At 40.7% G+C, this 24,768-nt stretch overlaps 1 protein-coding gene across 2 annotated transcripts in view; it reads right to left on the bottom strand.

Annotated features, from left to right (window-relative positions):
- kif26a (kinesin family member 26A) overlaps positions 1-24,768 on the bottom strand; it is a 212,271-nt gene that overhangs the window by 170,766 nt on the left and 16,737 nt on the right. The window lies entirely within an intron of this gene.

Below are 24,768 nucleotides of genomic sequence, written 5' to 3'. Positions count from 1 at the left end.
AAATCCTGTGGCTCCCTCCTACATAATTCTGGGCTTTGTAGTTTAGTGAGACAAAGGACCTCACTGACTGAGCATTTTAAAGGCCCCTTCCTACACTACAAAACCAAGAATTTTGCAGGAGACAGCTGTAGGATTTCAAATAAGATGCATACTCTTTACCTGTGCATTAAGCAGTGTGATAATGGAGTACTTTTAGAGAGAATTCTATTGTGAAAGATTTCTATTTCATGCTGCAGTCCGACAACCAATAGTATTTCTACATGTAAAGGTGAATGCTATGCTCATACTGCGCAACCTCCATAAAGAACAACAATGTGGAGTCATTATGCTAAACTGTCAACTTATAGAATCATAGAGTTGGAAGAGACCTCACGGGTCATCCAGTCCAACCCCAATCTGCCAAGAAGCAGGAAAATCACATTTAAAGCACCCCTAACAGATGGCCATTCAGCCTCTGTTTAAAAGCCTCCAAGAAGGAGCCTCCACCACACTCTGGGGCAGAGAGTTCCACTGCTGAAAAGCTCTCACAGTTAGGAACTTCTTCCTAACACTCAGGTGGAATCTCCTTTCCTGAAGTTTGAAGCCATTATTCCCTCAGGTACAGCCCCCCATATCCACAGGACTGGTATCAGTGGTTTTATTTATCCATATCTGACAAAATATGTTCTTTTCTAAGTTGCCTAGCTTGACGCTTGTGCTAAAGGCCCTTCACTTCAATAGGGTCTGATATTATCTGCAGTTCTTCATATCTACACAAAGTCTAGGAATGTATTCCCTGTCGATACAGGAACCATACTGTATTTTTCTATTGTCAAACTCTGAGTCCAACTCTTTCATAAATGGAACACTGTCAGTGTCAAAGATAGGGCACTACAGTGCCATGCACGATGTGCAACCACAATGTACAATGCACAGATGCTATTCACAACATTTCTATATGCACAGTGCCAGTTCTGCTGCTATCAGCAGAACACACCAGTTGCACTACAGTGAACATTTCATTCCGTATACATAGAGCAAGCATTAACAGGATGCTGGCCTCCATACATTGAGTCTCTTTCATATTTAAACCTCAGTTTGTATCCTCCAAAATATGTTGGCCATATCTATTAATGGATGCTGTGAATAGAAAAGGGTAAAATGAGCAAGTCATGGTTCTCCCCTCTCTTCTGGGGTCATGGGGGAATTCCCCAAGGGATCATGGTACGATACTGTGATAAGTCTGGTGTTCAGTTTCTATGAACTTTATCACAAATGTAAGTGAAAAGGTCATTTTGTTGGCTTTTGGCTTTTAGCTGTCAAAGGGTTACAACACTTACCAATAATGAACCCAAAAACTACAGCTATGATTGCTCTGCAAAGAAAAAGCGGGATAGCTAACACCAATATCTGAAGAAATCCAAAAACAAACTGCTTTGGGGCAGACCTAAAGGGACAACAAATTTGTTTCTTTAAACATAAGTTAGGTATTTATTTTCAATAAAATTATAACTCGGTACTTTAGATACACAGCCAGACCTCTCTCAAAAACACACATAAATCTATTGTTTCTCAACACACGTCTTTGGCTTAAAGTATGTAATAATTGCTCAAGAATCTATAAAATAAAATTACCGCACCGTTGCATTTACTGTCATAGGCAATCAAAATCAAGCCTATTGTTCCAGGAGTGTAAATACTCTTGTCAATCTCATGGGAGAAATTAGTTTTGCATTTTCTGTAACTGTTATTCATGGATTTTTGTCTCCTTTGAATAAAATGAGGGAACCATAACTCTGTGGCAAAGCACATGGTTTGCATGCAAAAGGTTCCTGTTCAGTCCTTGACATTTTCTGTTTAAAGGGATTGGGAGGCAGGGAGGACCTGTGTGTGAATCCTGAAAAGTTGCTCTAGTCCAGTGGTTCTTAACCTGGGGTCCCCAAATGTTTTTGGCCTACAACTCCCAGAAATCCCAGCCAGTTTACCAGCGGTTAGGATTTTTGGGAGTTGAAGACCAAAAACATCTGGGGACCCCAGATTGAGAACCACTGCTCTAGTCAGAGAAATCCGGAGTGGTGAATCTATGGCCCTTTAAATGTTGCTGGGTTGCAACTTCCAACGTCCATGGTGCCTGGGAATGATCAGAATTGGAGTCAAACAACACCTGAAGGTTGAGAGATGGTGTGACAGTCATGTTTAAATATTTGAAAAGATGTCCTATTAAAGTTGGAACAAGCTTGTTTTCTGCTGCTCCGTGATTAAGGACACGAAGTAATGGATTCAAAATGTAGGAAAAGAGATTCCACCGAGACATTCAGAAGAGCTTCTTGATGGTAAGAACTGTTCAACAGATGTTGGAGTGTATTGGAGTCTCCTTCTGTGGAGGTTTTTAAATAGGAGCTGGATGGCCATTTCTCAAGAGTGCTTTGATTGTGTGTTCTTCACGGCAAGCAGTTGGATTGCAAAAACTGTGTAATTTCTTCCAGCTTTATGATTCTATTTACATTGATGCTTGACCTTCTTCCTGTATGTGCCTATGCAAGAACTGAAATGTGATGGGGAGGAGGTTTTCCTCTGTGTCTCTTCATAGAAGTCAAGACACAGTAGGACAGACATGGGCAAACTTCAACCCTCCAAAAGTTTTGGACTTCAACTCCCATAGTTCCTAACAGCTGGAAGGCTGAAGTTTGCCCATGTAGGACGACAATGGAAGAGGACCTCTGCAGCTGTGGTGCTCCAACTGTGGAATGTTCTTAGAACTCTAGGGTTCCTTCCACACAGCCATATAAGCCAGAATATCAAGGCAGATAATCCACAATATCTGCTTTGAAGTGGTTATCCGAGTCCACACTGCCATAGATTCCAGTTCAATGTGGATTTTATACAGCTGTGTGGAAGGGGCCCAGGATTTCACAGAAAGGCTGCTAGGGGTTTTGAGAGAGATTTCAATTGAAAATAGAATAAGCTTTTAAAAATTGTAAGTATAATAATGTTATTCAGGGGTTCACTGAGACCAGAAAATTATTTTAAGGGTTCCTCCAGAGGAAACTGGAGGGAAAAGGCTATTTTAAACGTTTTTAACTCATTTGTATTAACTTATACATTGCCCTAAGATCATTTGATATAGAGAAGGGTAGAAAAAAATTATCGTCATTATTTGAAGGGCCGCAGGAACAAATGAATTAATAATCACACCTGGCATATGGCAGCTTCCTAGATTCATAACATTTAATTATTGAGAAGTTTCTCTTTCCCTTGCAAAAAAAAAAAAAAAAAAAAAGCTGGAAACCTGCTTGTATAAGCACAAAGCCAGTGCCTTAGGCTTCGTTCCAAGACAGGCAAAGGGTCACTCCTTTGTCTCAGAAACAAACAAACAATGCATTAAAATGGACATCAAACTCAAGCATTGGGTATTATAAATATGGTAGCGCCTCTGCCCAGGCAAACAACAATTGAGATATTGTTTCAGCCTTTGCTGCTAAGAATAAAATCCCTGTCACACTGTCTGACAATTGTTTTGTCTGGAGAGTTCCCCTTGATGTGCTTACTGCCTTTCACAGGCAACAGGATGCTCATGGAAAAAACTTCCAAGCTGAAAGAAGACACGTAAAGAATAATATACATTTCATGGCATATGCTTGGAAATGTCTCAGCCCAAACCAGTTGGTACCGTACAAAGCAGATCCATCTCAATGACAGTTTGGAACAGGAATGGCTGCAAGCATTTTATTGCATTCCAGCTATGTGAAGGTTTACCATATACATTCGTGTATAAGTTGTCCTCATGTATAAACCAAGGCTTTTTGATATGGTCATTCCCAGGCATTCAAAAAGATTAGAAGCAACAACATGGCAAAGAGAGTAGAAGGAATCTCTGTTTCTTTTTAAGTTCTCCTCGGATGCACTAAACTTTTGACTTTTGCCACTCTACTCAGAAAAGGGAGTGACTCCCTTTTTGAACCATGGATAAGTGGACACAGATCTTTTGCGTTGTTTTTTGACTAAATTGTATAGACTTAAACAAGAGTATATAGAGTAATCTTAACTTTATTTTGTTTACTCTGTTACTATATTTCTCTTATTCAGACCTTGGAAGGAACTCATTAGAAATAGCACATTGCTTATACAGTAGGCTCAGTCTCTGTATCAGCTGGTGTTTGGTTCCAGATCACCCATAGATACCAAAATCCAAAGTTAGTGAAATAAAATCAAGAAATCCAGTAACCTTAACAACAATAGCTTAAATCTAACTTCTAGTCTTCAACTAAAGTAGATCCATTGGCTCAATAGCATTTATATAAACATTACTTTACCACATTGCCATTGACACAATGGATCTACTCTAATTGGGACTATCCACTGCATTTACCATTTTAAAGCTAATGAAAGCAGTTCAATATACAGAAAATGGGAGTTGTTTGTCTAATTTCCATTCATGTAACACAGTGGTTCCCAATCTTTTTTTGACCAGGGACCACTTGACCCGGGACCACTTTGACCACTCTCCAGCATTAGTACCAAAAGGTTTATGAATCAGTTTTTGGTAAACTTCAGATCTGGTTTGGTTATTTGGGGTTCTGATTCAGAAATTTATATTGGATAGACCACATCAGCTCTAGTTTCTGATACAGAAAAAATGCCATCCAGTAGTCACCATCTGCTCACCACAGAAAACTATATTTAATCATCTAGAGTTGATGTGGTCTATCCAATGCAATTTTCTGAATCAGCACCCCTAATAACCCCAGAAACAGGCCTAAAAATGAAGACATGAAGGTGCCCCCACTTCCAGGTGCCACATGAAACAGCTCCACTCAGTGGGAGGGAGGAGGAGGAGAAGCAGCAGTCAGGAGGCTTGTTGTCGAGCCTTTCATGAGTACTCAGCCTCTTTCCTCCTGACATCCCCGTTGCCTCAGCACTATAAAAGGGTTTTATGAAACCAGTAACTCTTGTTGCAACGGTGTAGTAGCAATGAGGCTGTGGACCAAATTTTAGTTCTTAGGGACCACTGGTGGTCCACGGACCACAGGTTGGGAACCACTGATGTCACATAATCTCTATTTGCCAAAGATCAGGTCTTATATAAATGGCAGTCTTTGTATAGATTTTGAAGAACTAAACATGCAAATCTTGCCGCAGACTACTTATAGGTTTTCTTCACTATTTGACATGAAGCAGATTTGAGGAATAAACTTTCCTTTAACAATGTATAGGAGGAAATGGTTTTTTATGTGACCACACATATGTAAAAGATCACACTCATGAACCAGAGCAAGAAGGCAGTGAAAGATGAACAGTCACTCCCAGCAAATGTCATGTGTGAACGATCTCTTCAATCACCCATTTAAATCATTTTGTTTTAAGTCCCTCCACTTGGCGTAACAACATTACAACATGTCATTGTTTACCAGCCGCATATTGTTCGTCATAATTACCATGATCTTTATCCCAGTGCAAAAAAATATATTAAAAAATCAGTATGAACATTATTTTGGAACAGCCAGCCGGAATGAGACATATGGCTGGCACAAAAACACAGAAGTGAGGACCACTATGGAATACAGACAATCTGCGGGCTGGCCTCCCTTGCCAATTTCACTGGTAGAAAATCAAAAGTAATTGGAGCAAAATCCAGATGATTTGTCTGTGTTATTGTGGGTTTATTTAACTAAGCCAATTCTTTCAGTTACAACAGAAAGTTAATTTTATTCATGGTGGTGGTGATGAGGGAACTAGTAGATCTAGTAGCAGCTTTTATTGATTTGTTACAATTTAGCCTAACTTTCCTAGAACAAAGTTTCTTAAACTTTGCCCACTTGTGACCCCTTTCTGCCCAAGAAATTTGTACATGATCCCAGGTATAAGGAGCCGTGGTGGCTCAATGGGTTAAACCAAGCATGGACAAATTTTGGCCCTCCAGGGGTTTTGGACTTCAACTCCCACAATTGTGGGAGTTAAAGTCCAAAACCCCTGGAAAGCCGAAGTTTGCCCATGCCTGGCTGGACTGCTGACCTGAAGATTGGGTTGCTGACCTGAAGGCTGCTGGTTCGAACCCATGAGATGGGATGAGCTTCTGTCTGTCAGCTCTAGCTTGCAGGGACATGAGAGAAGCCTCCCAGCAGGATGGTAACACATCTGGGTGTCCCCTGGGCAACGTCTCTGTAGATGGACAATTCCCTCACACCAGAAGCAACTTGCAGTATGTTCTCAAGTCGCTTTTGGCATGATAAAAAGGTATATAGGTATATAAAATAGATATAAAAATTGAGCACTTACAGATAATAAGCATTTGCAAGGCCTGCTAAATAGGCTGATTTTTAATGAAGTACAGCTGAAGCACTTTCTGCAGAGTAAACACTGCATGTTGTTGCTATCTGTTGTATATAAACATATGGGTGGGATTCAGAAACCTTTTACTGTTGCCAGTGAAATAAGGAAGCCCCATTTGGGGTTAGGACTCACAATTTAAGAAACAGTTTGAGAAACTTTAACTCAAGTTTCCAGTTTTCACACATCATCTCCAGGTGAGAGACAAGTGTTCAGTCTTTAAGAGCTCAGACCCAGATGAGAGGCAAGGTTCTATGCAAATCCTTAGTTCAGCTAGGAAATCACCAGTTTGCTATAATTTGCGAAATGTAATTGACTTGTTACCACAACTTGCAAAGACTTTCTGTGTTTTTTCTGAGTTTGCTTCCTCTTCTCATCCCGCCTTTATGCTCACCCTCCTCTTTGCTCTGCTCTTACCTGGCTAAAAACAAGAGTAAGTAAGATAAAAAATTCCTTACTGTAGCTATCTAAGGCCCCTTCCACACAGCTGAATAAAACCCCACATTTTCTGCTTTGAACTGGAATACATAGCAGTGTGGACTCAGATAGTTCAAAGCAGATATTGTGGGATTTTTGCCTTGATATTCTGAGTTATATGGCTGTGTGGAAGAGCCCTTAGGCTGGATCTATATCACCCTATATCCCAGGATCTGATCCCAGATTATCTTCTTATCCCAGGTTATCTGGCAGTGTAGCCTCAAATAATCCAGTTAAAAGAGGCATGGGCAAACTTTGGCCCTCCAAGTGTTTTGGACTTCAACTCCCACAATTCCAAATTGTTGGAGTTAAAGTCCAAAACATCTGGAGGGCCAAAGTTTGCCTATGCCTGAGTTAAAAGCATATAATCTGGGATCCGATCTTGGGATATAGAGCAGTGTAGATCTAGGCTAAGTCAATAAAGAGTGAAATCCTTCCATTTCAACTTCCTATGGAAACATCCACTTTATCTAAGATTTCTCTCTTAATATCCAAGTTGGAAAACATGTTCTTTCCATGTGTCTGTGTGTATGAATGAGGGGCTGTGAGCAACTATAGTTGATGCTCAATGCACAGTGTTTAGGCACATCATCCAAAACTATCATTAGGTCGCATGTTTTGTTATGAAAACCTCAGGGCTTGGGATGGTTTTCAACTGGCATCATACTATAGGTTGAAAGCATTTTACAAGCTTAAAAATGCCAACTAATCTAATCAAAATGCATTTTGAAAAAAAACTACAGTCGTTTCTCAATTTTCCCCAATGCAAAAGACTAACCATTTAAATATAATTAAGAGGCTTCTATCCATCATCCACCACAACCATCACAATTATGCAAAATCCATACATATATATACATAGCCCACCTTCCCCTACATCCCCTCCATTCATCTTTCTTTCCTGTGTTCCTTCAAAAAGCTGTGGATAAAAAATTAACAACATTGGGAGAAATATCTGCAATATGCAGAACATGGGTATCAATAATGCATGGCTTTTACTTTATCTCGTAGGTAAATTGCTGGAGGAAATGGTTCTCCCGACAGATTGCCAAGATCCTGGATGTATTATAAATTGCTTCTCCTTAGAAAAATCCACAAAAGAGCAACAGCAGTGCACTAAATTTCATTGCCATTCAGTTATACAAGCAAAAGGCTCTGTGCCCAATCCTGCTAAAGAAAGGCTGGGCTCAGCGCTCTTCTGTGTGTCCTTCACCCAGGGCATGATTCCCATCCAACAATTTAGTCTGAACACCATCTTTATGGTCTTTCTTAAGAAGACGCAAGACTGAGACCAGCCTTTGGGTTATCTCTTGATCCTTATGAAAACTTGCAAGACAAAAAAAATTACACAACTACAGGTACTTTTGAATTTCAGTTCCCAGAATCCTTTCAGATGGCACAACCACTACTGATGGATTGTGGGAACTGCAGCCTAAAAATTTTTTTCCAAATTATCCAGGATATGTTGTTTACTCACAGTTCCAACACAATACAACAAATGCTTACTCTGCCTTGCAACTTGAAGAGCATCTAGTGCAGAATGAGTGCAATTTGACACCATTTTAACTGCCGTTTCTCCATGCTATGGAATCATAGGAGTTGAAATTTGATGAAGCACCAGCACTGTTTGGCAGAAAAGGCTAAAAATCTTGTAAAACTAGAATGTCCATAATTCTGTAGCACTGAGTCATGGCAGTTAAAGTTGTTTCGAACTGCATTAATTCTACAGTGTAGCTAGGCCCTGAGTTAGGACCTGAAGATTGGGTTGCTGACCTGAAGGTTAGCAGCTTAAATCTGCAAGATGGGATGAGCTCCCGTCTGTCAACTCTAGCTTGCAGGGACATGAGAGAAGCCTCCCAGCAGGATGGTAACACATTGGGGCATCCCCTGGGCAACATCTCTGTAGAGGGCCAATTCTCTCACACCAGAAGTTACTTGCAGTATGTCACTTCTGACATGATAAAAAAGTTAGATGAACGTTTGGGATTTATCTAAAGCCTCTTCCAGACTGCCCTGTTTCTCTCAATCTGATCCCAGATTATCTGATTATCCCAGATTATCTGGCAATGGAGACTCATATGATCCAGTTTAAAGAAGATAATCTGGGATCAGATCCTGGGACATAGGGCAATGTGGAAGGGGCCTAAGACTCCACTAGAGCAAAGCAAAGGATTCTGTAATATCATCATGGGTGCTATGTAGCCATCCAGATGCTGCTGGATTCCTCACCATTGGCTATGCCCGCTGGGGCTTCTGGGAAGTGTAGTTCATCATTTGGAGAGATACATCTTTCCACCCTAATCTAAATCATAACAGGATTACAACAGGATTCTTATGAATCCTACAATGGTCATGATCTTCAAACTTCCCAACAGACTCAGTGCATCAAGAGTCAGCCCTCCAGATGTGCAGGGGACCTGATTATTAACGGGGTTGACCAAAATGTTCTTTCTGGGTCCTAATGCAATTTTATGGCCAACTTCCAGTGGAAATTGACCTCAGAGTCATCCTAGAGAACCTAAAGACCCCAAGAGAGATGTTCTCGTGGAGTTTTTTATTTGAAGCTTTTCCACATTCCACTCCAACCGCAGGGAATATACAGGACTGGCTGTACCATGATTCACATATGCACTTTCCCTCATGCTGCTCAATGCATGGCAAATAGACATAAGCCTATACAGTATTTCAGAGGAAGGAACAGGAACAGTTAATAAAAAGCAATTTATAGTTAGTTTGGTGCACAAAATGTAGTACTCCAGTACTGTTCTCTCTCTCTCTCTCTCTTCACAGAAAAATAATCTGTGAAAAGATTTCTTAAAATGTGCTAACACTCAGGGAGGCAAGGAGCAAAGAGCACAATATTAATTCAAATTGTGAGTACTCAAAATGCCAAAGAGAAGACAAAGTGAACTGAAGATCATACATTTAATGACCTGGGTTGGAATTAAAGCTGCATTCTCCATGTAATGAGCAGCAATCGATACTCAGCCCCCATCAGTTCATGAAGATCTTCCACTGGCATTAATGGCAGCATGGAAATGCATCATAACAAACAGAGAGTTTCAGTAAAGCAGGAAACCGAGTTACATGTAATCCTTTGAAGCCCCAAACGGAGGTTTTGTTTTCATGCTTTACACACTTCCCGGCAGTCAATGCTAAAACGCAACAGAGAGATCGTGTTACATGTTTGTTCAAAGTGGTTCTCACATTGCATCCACAGAATAGCATGGAAACCTTACAAATAAGTACTAAGCCAAAGAGCTAAACGAAAATGGTGCTCACTCAGAGCTACATGAAAATTCATCATTTTACCGCCAGCTGTCTGTTGTTCTATTTAATCAATTCAGTAAAAATGCCGGCAACATGGTCGCATTGGAGAACATTTATTAATATCCAAAAATGCTGATAAAAAGTCCTGGTTGGAAACAGAGCTTGAAAAAAAGTTTTAAAAAAGAAAGTACAACCAAGTACTCAATGTCTTCCTAATCTTCAGTTTAGATTGCTACAAAAAAGAAACAGCTTATATGACCAATTGCACACCAAGTTTTAAGTACAATTTCCATGAATCCCTCAACTATCAGGGCCACTGGGAGTTGTAATTTAATAAAAAGGTTCTTTTCCCAATTTCTAGTTTTAAAAAATAAGTCATTTCAAAACTGGACAGAAGACAGGAAATCCACAACTACAAAAAAATTTTTATAAAATGAATCATTTTGAAGACTAGCCCCCTGGTGGTGCAGCGAGTTAAACCACTGAGCTGCTGAACTTGCTGACCAAAAGTTAGGGTTCAAATCCGGGGAGCGAGGTGAGGTTCCGCTGTTAGGCCCAGCTTTTGCCAACCTAGCAGTTCGAAAACATGCAAATGTGAGTAGATCAATAGGTACTGCTCTGGTGGGAAGGTAACAGCGTTCCATGCAGTCATGCCAGCCACATGATCTTGGAGGTGTCTATGGACAACGCCGGCTCTTCATCTTAGAAATGGAGATGAGCACCAATCCCCAGAGTCAGACACAACTAGACTTAATGTCAAGGGAAACCTTTACCTTTTCCTTTACCCTTTTTCAATCTGATGAACTATAACATCCATTAGCCAGCATGACAATTTCCACCAGAGGTTGATGACAATCCATCTTGAGTATCTACAAATGCCTAAAGAAATGCTCCCTTTGGTCAACTCTGATGGAAATTGACCATAGAATCGTACCTCAACATGTTAATCAAAAGTTAAACTAGCAAATATGGAATGTCAGCTGTACAGAGTATTAAGCATTTAGATGCAGACATAAACATAAATTGGTAAGACTTAAATTATGAGTAACTTAAGACTAATTGATTTCTTTAGTACTCAACTGTAGAATGTGGGGGAACCTTTTCATTTCCAATCTGCCAGGCATCAATACAAGATTTATACCAATTGGCTAAGTTTTGTTTCTTTCTTTCTTGGAAACTCTAAAGGGAGTAGCAGCTGAAGGCTCATGACCAGCACTAACCCACGGACCACCATTTGAGTAACATTGGTCTACTATAAGCAGGTTCTTTATATGACCTAGCTTCCACATGAACAAACTTGTTCTGTATCTCATTCTAATTTATATGATATGTTTTATATTATATGTTTTATATGATATTTTGACTGATTTCTTTTCATTGTCTTTTAATTGTCTATTATGTTTTGTACTGGCATTGAATGTTTACCATTGTTACTTTGGAAGCTGCCCTGAATCCTCTTGGGGAGAGAGGGAAGATTGAAAATAAAGTTTTATATATTTTATTTTAGTATATTATACTAATATCATAATAGCTGTAGACAAATTCCTGTATTATATCTAGGCTAAGATCAATTTGGAGCCCTGGTGGCGAAGTGTGTTAAAGCGCTGAGCTGCTGAACTTGCTGACCAAAAGGTCGCAGGTTCAAATCCCAGGAGCAGAGTGAGCACCCGCTGTTAGCTCCAGCTTCTGCGAACCTAGCAGTTCAAAAACATGCAAATGTGAGTAGATTAATAGGTACCACTCCGGTGGGAAAGTAACGGTGCTCCATGCAGTCATGCCGGCCACATGACCTTGGAGGTGTCTACGGACAACGCCGGCTCTTCGGCTTAGAAATGGAGATGAGCACCAACCCCCAGAGTCAGACATGACTGGACTTAACGTCAGGGGAAAACCTTTACCTTTACCTTTACCTAAGATCAATTTAACTGTCCCAATCAATTGTTTCCTTGGGTTCCTGCTTTTGTTTGTGGTTTCTGGCACATCTGGAAGTCCACTAGTGGTCAGCCTTTTCACCTCTATACTCAGTGACTAGTGCTTGGCCAAATACTGGGACCTGAAGTCCAAAAAAGGTACTTTTCCAATCTTCAGATAGGAGTTGCTGACCACTTTCACAAGTCCCAAAACACACTACATTGCATGTATCACCACTCAGCAGACGAAATACAAAAGGCAGAACAAGTCCATGGGTTTGCTCTGAACTGAGAAGAAGAAATAGTTCTGGATAGATCTAAGAACCCCACAGCATAGTAGGAATGGAGGAGCCACTGTAGATATTCAACTGTGGTGCACAGAAATGCCATATAGTCAATCCATTGATAGACCAGCTTTCCATGAAATGTCTTTCATTCAGAACACCACCAGCCAGATTTGAAGAAGAGAGGTGGTAGTAAATACAAATAAACATCTCCAGGGATCTGCAACCAGCCCAATTCCAAATCTCTTCCAAACCAGTGTGAGACGCATCTGCAGTCACACCGGGTGAAGATTTCCTCCCGCAGCTGTGCTATTAACATGTCTGAGAAGTTTGAGATCCCGGTAGCTGAACACTTGGCAGGAACAATAAAGCAGCCAGCACATATTTCAACAGGTTCAAAGTAACCTCAGATGTCAGGAGCAGATGCTATTGCACACACACCCCACCTCCAACCACTTTCCCTCCTCCCACCACAGCATCCCCCAGGACTTTTGAACTGGTTTGTGTGTTTCCTCCCCTTCCCTTTAATAAGCTTGGGTGCTGGAGAAATTAGCCAGGGAAAGAAAAGCGAACAACGGTAATTACCCTCCCTCCCGCCGCCAGCCTGGGAGGCCTGTATTAATTGCAGTCTTTCTTTTGCCTCCTTCAGTCTGGATCCCCTGCTGCGGGGCAGATCCATACTGGCCAAGCCCCTCGGGTCAGCCATGCACAACACACCCTCCTCTCCAAAGCCCATGTTCATCAAAGAGAAATCATTCTCAGTTGCAGGTCTCTCCACATTTGCAGCTTTGACTTTTGCAGATTTGATTATTTACGGTCTTGAATAATCAAAATGTTCTCTGCAGGAATCTCTAGGTCTTCCAGTGTGACCTCTATGAACAATTTCATCCAGTTATACTAGAGATTTATAGAGAGAGCATCTTTCGAGGAATTTCTAGGCCTTCCAGACTTAGGTCCAGACTATTTGAGGAACCGCATCTCCCACTACAGACCAACATGGATACTGCGATCATTGGAGAAGGTCCTCCTCTCAGTCCCACCCCTGTCCCAAGTGGCCACCCCCACCTCTGGAACTCCCTTCCTAAGGAATTAAAGATGACCCCCTCTCTCCCTGCCTTCAAGAAACATCTGAAGACATATCTTTGCTCACTGGCTTACAAGGAGGAGGAGAAATAACTGGTAATACTACCTAATAAATAAAGTCTAATAAATAAATAAATACACATTATTCCTCAGATTAATAGCTACAATCTGTATCCATGCCCTGTTTGCCCCACCAGCTCAATAGACATCTTGAGTAATGATCAATCTATTTATCCCCAAGGAACTGGAAAGGCTTCAGTTCAATGTGTTGTTGAAGGCTTTCATGGCCGGGATCACAGGGTTGTTGTATGTTTTCCGGGCTGTATGGCCATGTCCCAGAAGTATTCTCTCCTGACGTTTCACCCACATCTATGGCAGGCATCCTCAAAGGTTGTGAGGTATGGAGAAACTAAGCAAGGAAGGTTTATATATATCTGTGGAAAGTCCAGGGTGAGAGAAGAACTCTTTGTCAGTGGAGTGTGGAGAACTTCAACAGAAAGGAGGAAACCATGAAAATGAACAAAATCTGGCTACCAGTATTAAAAAATTCAAAAATCAGAACAGTAAATAAGAAGCAACACTCTGAAAACAGAGGAGTTCCAGACATGGGAACCAGGGGCAGCTAACGACTCTGAACAAAGGATGCCCCCAGGCAGGAAGAAGCCAAGAGATGAAGCTATTCAATGCTAATTAAAGTGCTTAACTACAACATTCACACTGGCCTCCAGCTGACAAAGAGTTCTTCTCTCACCCTGGACTTTCCACAGATATATATAAACCTTCCTTGCTGAGTTTCTCCATACCTCACAACCTCTGAGGATGCCTGCCATAGATGTGGGCAAAACGTCAGGAGAGAATACTTCTGGAACATGGCTATACAGCCCAGAAAACATACAACAACCCTTTGGTTCAATGTTTGGATGTTTTTCTTTTTGTGCAATATAACAGGTTGCATTTTTAATTTAATTTTAGTTATTAAGTCATAATTTGTTTTTATATGTTGGGTTGTCTATTTTTGTTATTATGGGTGTGTTGTTGTTGTGTTCAGGCACTGGATGTTTGCCTTTTATGTTTGGAACCTGCCCTGAGTCCCTCCGGGGAGATAAGGCAGAATATAAATAAAGTGTTGTTGTTGTTATTCCAATGTGATTCCACCATAGAATTGTGCTGGAAGGTGTAGAAATTCCTAGAAAGATGTTATCTCAGGTAAACACATCCTATACCCTTAACCCCAGAAAATGTGGAGACCTGACTGTGCAGTTTAGCCACAGACCCCACAGTCCTTCTATCATTTTTATAAAAGGATACCTGCGCCAATATTAAACAAAGTATGGATTTCCCAATGGCTGCTAATTTCACAAATTACCCAATTGCTTACATATTTATTTCCTCCAACTCACCCAAGATATGCATGGTCACCTTTCATGTTTGTTGGAGTTAAGAGCACACAAGTCCCACGAAAGTAAAAATCACAATTAAAAAAAAATACCTGAGGGAACACCTCTCTAGGTATCCAATTGCTTACGTATTTATTCCCTCCACCTCGCCCAAGATATTCATGGTCACCTTTCATATTTGTTGGAGTTAAGAGCACACAAGTCCCATGGAAGTGAATATCACAATTTTTTTTTTAAAAAAAACACTATTATTTTTTACCTGAGAGAACACCTCTCTAGATATCTCCGGCACAACTCTACAATCAACTTTTGCAAAAGTTGACCACAGAATGGCACTTGAAGACCTAGAGATTCCTATAAAGAACATTTTGGTCAAATCTGAAAATAATCAAATTGACAAAAGTCTAACCTGTGAATGTGAAGGGCCAAATGTAAATGGTTTTCTGCATCCCCATTTTATTCTCATCACAATCCTGAGAGGTAAGCTGAGAGTAACTAGTTGAGATGTGGGTTCATGGTTCACTAGGGACTAGAACTTAGAGCTCTTTCAGGTATACTCTAAGCACAACATCACACTAGTCTCCTATTTGTTTTTACAAACTCATCTTTGGCCATCAATCAATAATTTGATCTACCCACCCTTCTGAGCTTAAATGCAAAACATCCTCTGAAGCTTTGTGTCTGGGAAGCCAATCTCCTTCTTTCATCAAGAGTGATAATCAGCAGGGAAACCTTGCCCTTCTTTCATCTTCCAAAGCACCCACCCACCATCGGGACCAGGTGGAAAGACCTTTCTGAACACGCGATGAAAGATCCCTTAATTATTATGGCAAAAAAGACAGGTCTTTTGAGGATACGGTGCAGGCTAAGTTCAAAGCAGGAACCTCCCTGGGTTGACCCTGCCTGCCAGAAAGCCAGAACAAAGCACAAAAGACGATCCTGGATTTGCATCCTTGCTGGTTCTTTTGCCCGTTTTAATCCCTTCTCTTTCTTCAAATATTTTGGTAGAGTAATTAAACAGGAATATAAACTATCCTGCAATCTCATATCACAGAATACAATGCCCCCCGCCCCCGAAAAACTATTCAGAGGAATACAAATTTACCAGGGATCAAATCCTGTTGAATTCAGCGAGAGTTACCTCTGAGACAATTCATTTAAGATTACGCCCTGTTATAGCCAAAGTGAGGTTTAATTCAATTTTTTTTTAAAAAAAATCCTACACCTGTCACACATTCCTAGTTCAAATGTTAATAGCTTCCAATCTTTTGAACACTATGCCTGCTGTTTTCTCATACAGAAGAAACAATATTGCCTTTGGAGCAATATTTAAGCTTCTATTAAGCACGGGATCAGACTTAGGAAGTATCTACACTGAAAAATTAATACAGTTTGACACCACTTTAACTGCCATGGCACAATACTATGGAATAATGGGAGTTGCAGTTTAATGAGGCACCAGCACTCTTTGGTAGAGAAGGCTAAAGACCTTATAAAATTGCAACTCCCATGATTCCATGGGATTCAGCCATTGCAGTTAAAATGGTGTCAAACTGCATTAATTCTGCAGTGTAGATGAGCCCTGAGTCTTACTTTCCTGATGAAGTGAAGACCCTAACATCTCTCAGCACAGAAGTGACTGGAAAGATTCAGAGCTTGGGAAAGTTATGGTACTTTTCAGACTACAGATCCAGGCAACTTGGGGAATTTAGTGAATTTCAGTCCCAAAAGTAAGGTTTCTAAAGCAGAGAAAACTTCACCTGCCTAATATGTCCCTGGCAAAAAATAAAGGCAGCAACTTTTTGAAAAAGCTCATTAACAGCTGTCATGTCAGCATCAGAACCTTGATGTGGATGTTCCATATATGAATGTAAAATTATTTCTTCCTTCTGAATAATCCTGATAGACATTCAGAAAGTATAATATGTATGTAAAGAAGGGAAATACGTAAGAAAGCATTAGAAAATCTCCCTTACAATAGACGAAAGCTGATCAAGTCTTCAAAAACCTGGCAATCCTGCCTGTTGTGTTATCTTATAATTCCCATCATCCCCACATAGCATAAGAATAATGCTGAATGGGCTTGGTAATAATTTCAGCTCAAGGCATGCTATGCTGGACATTGTCTCCCTCATTTGAACGATCACAGTATTTCTCCAAAGCCAATGCAGGGTAGTGATTTGGGCACTGTACGGCAATTCTGGACACCAGGGTTTGACTCCAATTCAGCCATGGAATCCCTGTGGGTGACCTTGAGCAAGTCACACTCTCTCAGCTTCTTTCTCAAAGGGAAGAATTTTAAAATAAAATCTATTGCTCTGGAATGTGCAGATGCAAGCTGTGGTCCTCCAGCTGTTTTGGCCTCCAACTCCCAGAATTCCTGACCATTAAATAAGCTAGCCAGGGTTTCTGGAAGTTGGATGCTCAAATAGTTGTGGAGCTACAGGTTGAAAATACCTGCTCTAGAACCAGCATGGTGCATTGATCTGAGTACTGGACTAGTACTCCAAGAGACCAGCATTCAAATTTCCTCTCAATTATGGAAATCCACTAGCTGACCTTGGGCAAATCACACTCTCTCAGGTGTAAAGCAAAGAACTCGCAAACAACTACTGAATAAATTCCCAAAGAGAGTCAGTATTGGTGTAGTTGCCTGAATGTGAGTTGAGGACTCTGGAAAATCAGGCTATGAATCCCTGCTGAGCCATGGAAACCTATTAGGCACCAGTGGGCAAATCATATTCTCTGTGGAAGGTATGCTTTCTTTGAATAAAACTCCCTATGATGGGGTGCCATAAGTCAGAGTTGGTCTGAAGGCACATAACAAACAAGTAATCTACAAACAGAATGAGGCTTTCAAGAACTTTCCTTAAACTGCATGGTCTTTGGCTCAAAGAGGTTGTCCACTATTCCCTTACTGAATGCTCTTGGGATATTTCAGGACTGTTCATATATCCATAAAATCATAGAGTTGGAAGAGACCATAAGGAAAATCCAGTTGAATACCACCTGTTGTGCAGGAAAATACAATCGAAGTATTTCTAACAGATGGCCATTCAGCCTCTGCTTAAAAATCTCCAGAGAAGGAGTTTCCAAAGTAGCATATTCCACTATCAAAGAGTTCTTACCATCAGGAAATTCTTCCTAATGTTTACATGAAAGCTATTTTCCTTCAGTTTGAATCCATTGCTCCATGTCCTAGTCTCTAGAGCAGCAGAAAACAACCCTGGTCCCTCCTCAATGTGACATCTTTTCAAATATTTAAACATGGCTATCATGTCACCTCCCAACCTTTTCTTCTCCAAGCTAAATATACCAAGTTCCCTAAGTTGCTCCTCGTAAGGCTTGACTTCCAAACCTTTGATAATTTTGGTCTCTCTTTTCTGGAGAAAAGCAAACAGGCTGCAACTTTATATCTGGAACAAGCTGTGACTTTACTCAACGCACTTTTGAAAACCACAAGAAAAAGGGGGTGATTCATTCCCCATATCATCAACTAGTTATCAGAGGGTGTTCCGCTGGGACAAGCACAAATGAGACCACACAAACAGCTCTTTGAGTGACAGGAGGAAAAGATTGCTTCACCTGAGCCCTCCAAGACTAACCAATTGATTCCCAGCATTCGTCTTTCAGCTCCCCATGACAAAGACCTGTTCACAGAAAAGACCTCCATTACCTGCCATGAACATGAAGTTTCCTTGCCCTCCCCTGATTATAATGAGAATCATTTCAGCATTATACATGCCTCTTTGCAAAGCCATTCTAGCCTCTGTGCGAACAATAGGAAATTAACTTTCTATTCAACAACCGGACAACGGGAAGTCTAGCCGTCCTGCCTTTGACATTTTTCTTCATTTTGCATGAAAGGAACAAAAAAAGGACTGATCCAAACAGCCATGAAAAGATTTCCCAACCCCCATTTCTGCTGTTCTCCCCCCTCAAAAAGCTTTCCATCAAGTTCTGAAATAAGGAAACTTGATCCTCACTGTCTAACACTGGATTATAATGCCACCCCTAAAGGCAACTATATTTAGCTTCTATGGGAACTTTGCTGGATCATACAGGAACTCTTTGAATGAAAATGAAGGTCAGGGAGGAGCTGGTTTCCGCTGCAGGTTCCCCTTTGTCCCACTCCCCAATTTTGCAAATCGCCCTATTTGTATTGTTCAGAAAACAATATGTTACTTGCTCTTGGTGTTGTTGCAAAGCAAAACTTCAAATGCTTCCTCAGAGCTCAGAAAAGTTATTACACTACAATTCCACAAACCACCAAGCCAAGATTTATATGTTTATGGGTATCTTGAGAACAGACAGCTAATGTTTTAGTTGTGTTTGTACAAATGTAGTCATTCATTTTGTCACAAATGTAATAAATGTAAGCACGATGATCCAAGAATATTAAGATTATGATGAAGCCTATTGATGCCAGCCATGAGATACATTAGAGATGGATAAATGGGTCATCCAGATGATTTGGACTGCATTTTCCATAATCCCTTATCATTGGTCATGCTGGGCAGGCCTTTTGGGAGTTGGAATCAAAAACATCTGAAGGACAGCATGTTCCACACCTCTGACTGATAAGAAATTGAGTCGTTTTAAGTCCCAATGATGTCAAGGGCAGAAATTTTAAATGTTTATTTACCATACTATATCCTACAAATGATTCTCCATGGTAGGCAATGAATTATACAAAGAATTATTGCCCCTGTCTTCTGTGTAAAAACAATGGGATTGCAAATGTTTGACTTTAGCTAGGTCATGAACTTTGCTATCAGTACGTTTAGATGAGCACTTTTCAGAGATCCTTAAGTGGAAGACTTCCAGCTCTAGAAAAGCAAGTTTACTGGGTTTACCTTTGCAGTTGGGAAAAACCCAACTTATGCCTTAAGAATGTTGTTTATCAATTATATGTATGCATCTGTTTGTATTGAAAAAGACCTCAACATATCCTATGCCTAAAAAAGTAGAATGTAAAAGGTAAAGGTTTTCCTCTTATGTTAAGTCTAGTCCTGTCCAACTCTGGGGATTGGTGCTTATGTCCATTTCTAAGCCAAAGAGCCAGCGTTGTCTGTAGACACCTCCAAGGTCATGTGGCCAGCATGATTGCATGGAGCGCAAAAAAAGTAAAAATTAAGTTAGTTTTTAGTAGGCCCAACAATTACATTCAAGTGGCTGCCTCATAAAACAATTTTGAGTGTCATAAAAAGGACAGAAATTTATGATCTATCCAAATAAACATGATTGCTAATAGGAGCTATGTACCCTGTTCTGGATAGGAGAGAAGCATTAGACAATGGTAGTTATGGTTCCCTGTTGGCAAGTGTCCTAGGGAGCAGGTAGGTTGAGTGCAAGAGCTGACAAGAAGTTAATCCAGTCCAGGTCAGTCAAAGGTTATCCAAAATTATAAAGGCAGAAGCAAGAGGGTGGTCATCAGCCAGTACAGAAGACAAACAACAAATCAAATGTCCCATTAAATAAAGCCAGCAAGGAGTAAAACAGAAACATAAATCATAGCCAGTCCAAGATCAAGAATACTGCCAGTCACCATGATGGGATGGTTGAGAGCAATGAAGCTGCCAGCCAACTGTTGGCAGCTTTATAGGCAGCTATCTTCAGATACCAGGTGCCCTTATTAATCAGTGTTTCCTACAGATCAACCACTGGGATTTGTGTAATCTCTTTGTGAATAATGGCCATGTGTCTTTGGCATCTGCAACCTCCTGCCAGGGAATAGGGCCCACTCCTCAGACTCAGGGAGTTAGATTCCTCACAATAGGCCTCATCCGCTGTGTCATGCCCTTCCAACTTCAGGGGATGAGTTATGACACTATACCAAGTCAGAGGGACCATGAATCTGTTCCAAGTTTTAATCCAAACTTGAAATCCAAGACATTAGACATTGATTAGACTGAAACCCAGGACAAACTCACTACCTCCCTGATATTGAAGCCAACACCCATTCCAGGCATCAAAATGACTTGGCCTGTACCTATCACACACCTTAGGATAGACAAGGCTCAAATTTGTTTAACTTCAGCAAGGTTATTCCATTGTGTGCTTTCTGATCATGCTCTGGGCTCATCAAACAACTCCTGGCCAAAAAAACCCCCCACTAAAACAATATATCTTTTTACAACAACTGATCGTATCAGCGCACAGACCTACAGATTACCTGACAAGTAAAGGAAGACCATTTTGACTGCAACATGTTATCAAAACTTTTATGTAATCAATGATTGCAGAATCTTCTCCTGATAACCTGATGAATGCAGCACTTGGAAAATTCCCTTTCTGGAATTCTACCCTTCCAGATAACGTGGTCATTAGATATCCTGACTTGGGAATTCAGGAAGATACAGTCCAAAAATAATTGCTGGAATCCTATTTGACCTGTTATGTTATGCCACTATACATCCTCCTAGATGTGCTATTACTTATCTTTATCATTTATTGAATGATGAAGATAAGTAATAGGAAACTATCATGAGTTCCTAGAGAACACTGATGTACACTGTGCACTGATAATGCATACTGTACAAATGTGCATTGCACAATTATGAAGATCACACATCAATGCACATAACAAAATGGTACACACTGCACAACACATATTGTTACAAATCAAACACTGATGTTCACTGCACCCCAATACACATCTGGCACTTTACCATCTCTGCTACATAGTAAGGTAACAGCAGCCTTCTGTCGGAAGCAGACATTATACAACCATGCAATCCTAATGTCTTCATATGGGAAACCTTATGGTCCTTCAAATAATGTAGGCCTGAGCTAATCAAAGATAAGAACTCCTCTACAGAAATACTGGCCTCAAAGTAAAGGCTCATATATCAAAAGACAGAAGCATAACTTCACTCCAGCTTCCTCACATGAGTGCCCTACCCTTGAGTAACACATGAATAAGGTTACAGTTAACCAGCTCACTAAGTAGCTACTTTAACAAAGCAAAAAAACTTGTGATTTGATCAGCAAACATTAGCAAACAGTTTTTATGAGATTCAAAAGCATGAAATCCATGTCCTAAGGGAGCTAAAATTCACACAAAACCTCATCTAAAATTGGAAACCAAAGTCATGAGGATACAAGACTGCTCCTCTAAAAGAAACAGGGCCATATTCAGCAAAACAACCAAACTTCCTCATTATAGGGCTGCACATATCATGCTCACTTGCCATATTCTACAGCCAACATAATCAACGGTTTAACCCATGTCCAACCACATTCTTCCAAATGCTCATCTCTTTTTATTGCTTCAGTACAAAAGAACAATTAATATTAATCCCAGAAGCAAAGCACTAAATCTGGGGGGTGGGAATGGGCTCTTGTCCAAGAGCTCCAAGAATGGGGGTCAAGCCTTAAAGATAAAGATCCCCCATATGAGTATCACCAGTACATAGATAGGCTGCACAATATCACATATGGGAATGACAATTCATTCCTCAACATACCTATCCTCACAATGGGCATTCTCTAACTTAAGAGCAATGATCACCCACTTTCTCCACATAAAAAATAATATTCAAAACATGCACTAAGCATCAGAGAGGAATGATAGACATGGAATTTGACACATACCCTTTCTACACTACTACCAGAAGCAACTTGTAACTTATTCAGTTCTCCAGAGCAAGTCTCTGCAGAGTGCAGCTAATATTTATTGTTTAATATATAGTTAAAAACCCATCTTTCCTCTGCTGAACTCAAGAGGATCTCTCCTCCTCCCCAAGTTTGTTTGCACCACAATCTTATGAGGTAGGTTACAGGCTGAGAGAGAAGAAGACTTGCCCAAGGAAGGATTTATGGTACAGTGGAAACTCATAGCCCTTGACCTAAAACAGAACAGCAATGAACACAAAACTAGATTTTAAATGGCTATTTGTCCCATGCTCCTAGTCAATAGGAGTTGTCCACACCTTCTCTGAGGTTGAGAGAATGTGGCTTGCCCATGATCACACACTGGGCTTACATGTCTGAGCAGGGATTCAAATTCTGGCCTCCAGAGCCATAATCCAATGCTCAAACTGCAACATCACACTGGCTCTCCTATACAAACATAACTAAAGCACCAGAATTCTACACAGAGTTCAGACTACATCAATAAACATAGGAAGGAACTGGCAAAATGACTTAGGAGTATTCCTTGCCTAAGAAAAGACTTGGAAATCCATGGGGTCATCACAAGTCAACAAAAGCCTTGAAGGCACATACATACATCTTTATGTGCTGAGATACCCTGTTTCCCTGAAAATAAGACCTAGTAGAGGTTTTGCTGATTTGCTAAATATAAGGCCTCCCCCAAAAGTAAGACCTAGCAAAGTTTTTGTTTGGAAGCATGCCTGCCAAACAGGATACCAGAGCATACAGGATTGATAAATGTATGTAACATAGAAATACATGGAAATAATGGTAGTAACAAGAAATTCTTGACAGGATTCACAGTTTATCTGGTTACGCACGTGTATGATGACAACTACTGTACAGTATATAATAAATGTTCATTTTTTTGTTCAACAATAAATGTGAATTCTTCTTCATGGAAAAATAAGACATCCCCTGAAAATAAGACCTAGTGCATCTTTGGGAGAAGACACTGTCTTATTTTCGAGGGGAAACAGTAATGGATTGGTTTCCAAGGGTGTGCACAATTAACCTTGGACTACAACTTCCATAATACTTTTCCACTGAATCTGTGGAGTGTAAGACCCTTTAAAGGCCAGTAAACTTACACGTACCTCATTATCCACTGCAAGGCACAACAGCACAATAGTGTACCAATCAATACATACCAATATCAAGCAATTCCCATAATACATGTGGACTCCCAGTAATATAGGTGACTACAACTATAAGCAATAGAGATGGGGTGGCCTCCACAAAATAAGCTGTGCACAGAAAACCCACAGTAGAGATCAAAGAGGAGAGAAAGGGGCATCCTGGTGCTTCGCAGTGGAGAGCTACCAAAACTACACAGAGAAGAACAGGCTTTTCCAAAGATGAACAGAAGTTTTTCCCCCCAAAGTAGTAAAAGGTAGCAGAGTTTATAGGAGTAAATTTCTAGAGACTTGGTGTGCAGTATAATGTGCAGACATACATCTGGTTAGCAAACATAGAGATACCTGTAATAATGATAAATACAATAGGGAAAGAAACAATCTTGAGTGCCAGAACTGATACTGCTACACAGTCGTTCCCAAGGCTACAGACTACAACATTTCCATGCAGGGAAAGGCAACCTCAACACAGTTCTGGGAGATATACTCTTTCAAACACAATGCAGTGTGCTTTTAAGTTCCTTGTATAGTGCGTAAAGTATGAGGAGAGCTAAAGCACAAGCTTGCAAGGGGTGTTTTATAGCAATGCCGGCAACTGGGACATAAAGAAGGAAGGGTTTGTTGTTGTTTTGTAGTTGGGCAAATGCACCTCTGGAAGTCTCAAAGCAACAAGCGGCTTCCTATGCTGGGTAGGTCCCATCTCCCAATAAGGAGCCTCCGGTGGCCTAGGGGATAAAAGCCTTGTGACTTGAAGGTTGGGTTGCTGACCTGAAGGCTGCCAGGTTCGAATCCCACCCGGGGAGAGTGCGGATGAGCTCCCTCTATCAGCTCCAGCTCCATGCGGGGAAATGAGAGAAGCCTCCCACAAGGATGGTAAAAACATCAAAACATCTGGGCATCCCCTGGGCAACGTCCTTGCAGACGGCCAATTCTCTCACTCCAGAAGCAACTCCGGTTGCTCCTGACACGAAAAAAAAATCTCCCAATACCACACCTTGGGAAAGTTACTTTTTGGACCAGGGAAATAATCAGGGAAGGTTTTGTTTTAATGTGTTTCAAGAGGCACAGGCATGGTCTTCAGTTCCTTGGACACTGAAGGATTGGGAAGGACCTTAACTCCCAAAATCCTGAGTGCCCAGCTAAGGAAGATCCTTTTCTGGACTACAATTGCCAGATCCCTTATTGCAGGAATGGGGAGTTAATTTCTAGACTTCATCTTCCAAAATCCTGATTGGAGTTGAGGAAAGTC

This window comes from Anolis carolinensis, chromosome 1, assembly GCF_035594765.1.
Source record: "Anolis carolinensis isolate JA03-04 chromosome 1, rAnoCar3.1.pri, whole genome shotgun sequence".
NCBI lineage: Eukaryota > Metazoa > Chordata > Lepidosauria > Squamata > Dactyloidae > Anolis > Anolis carolinensis.
The sequence above is the reverse complement of the archived record's forward strand: the minus strand, read 5'-3'. Positions and strand labels throughout refer to the sequence as shown.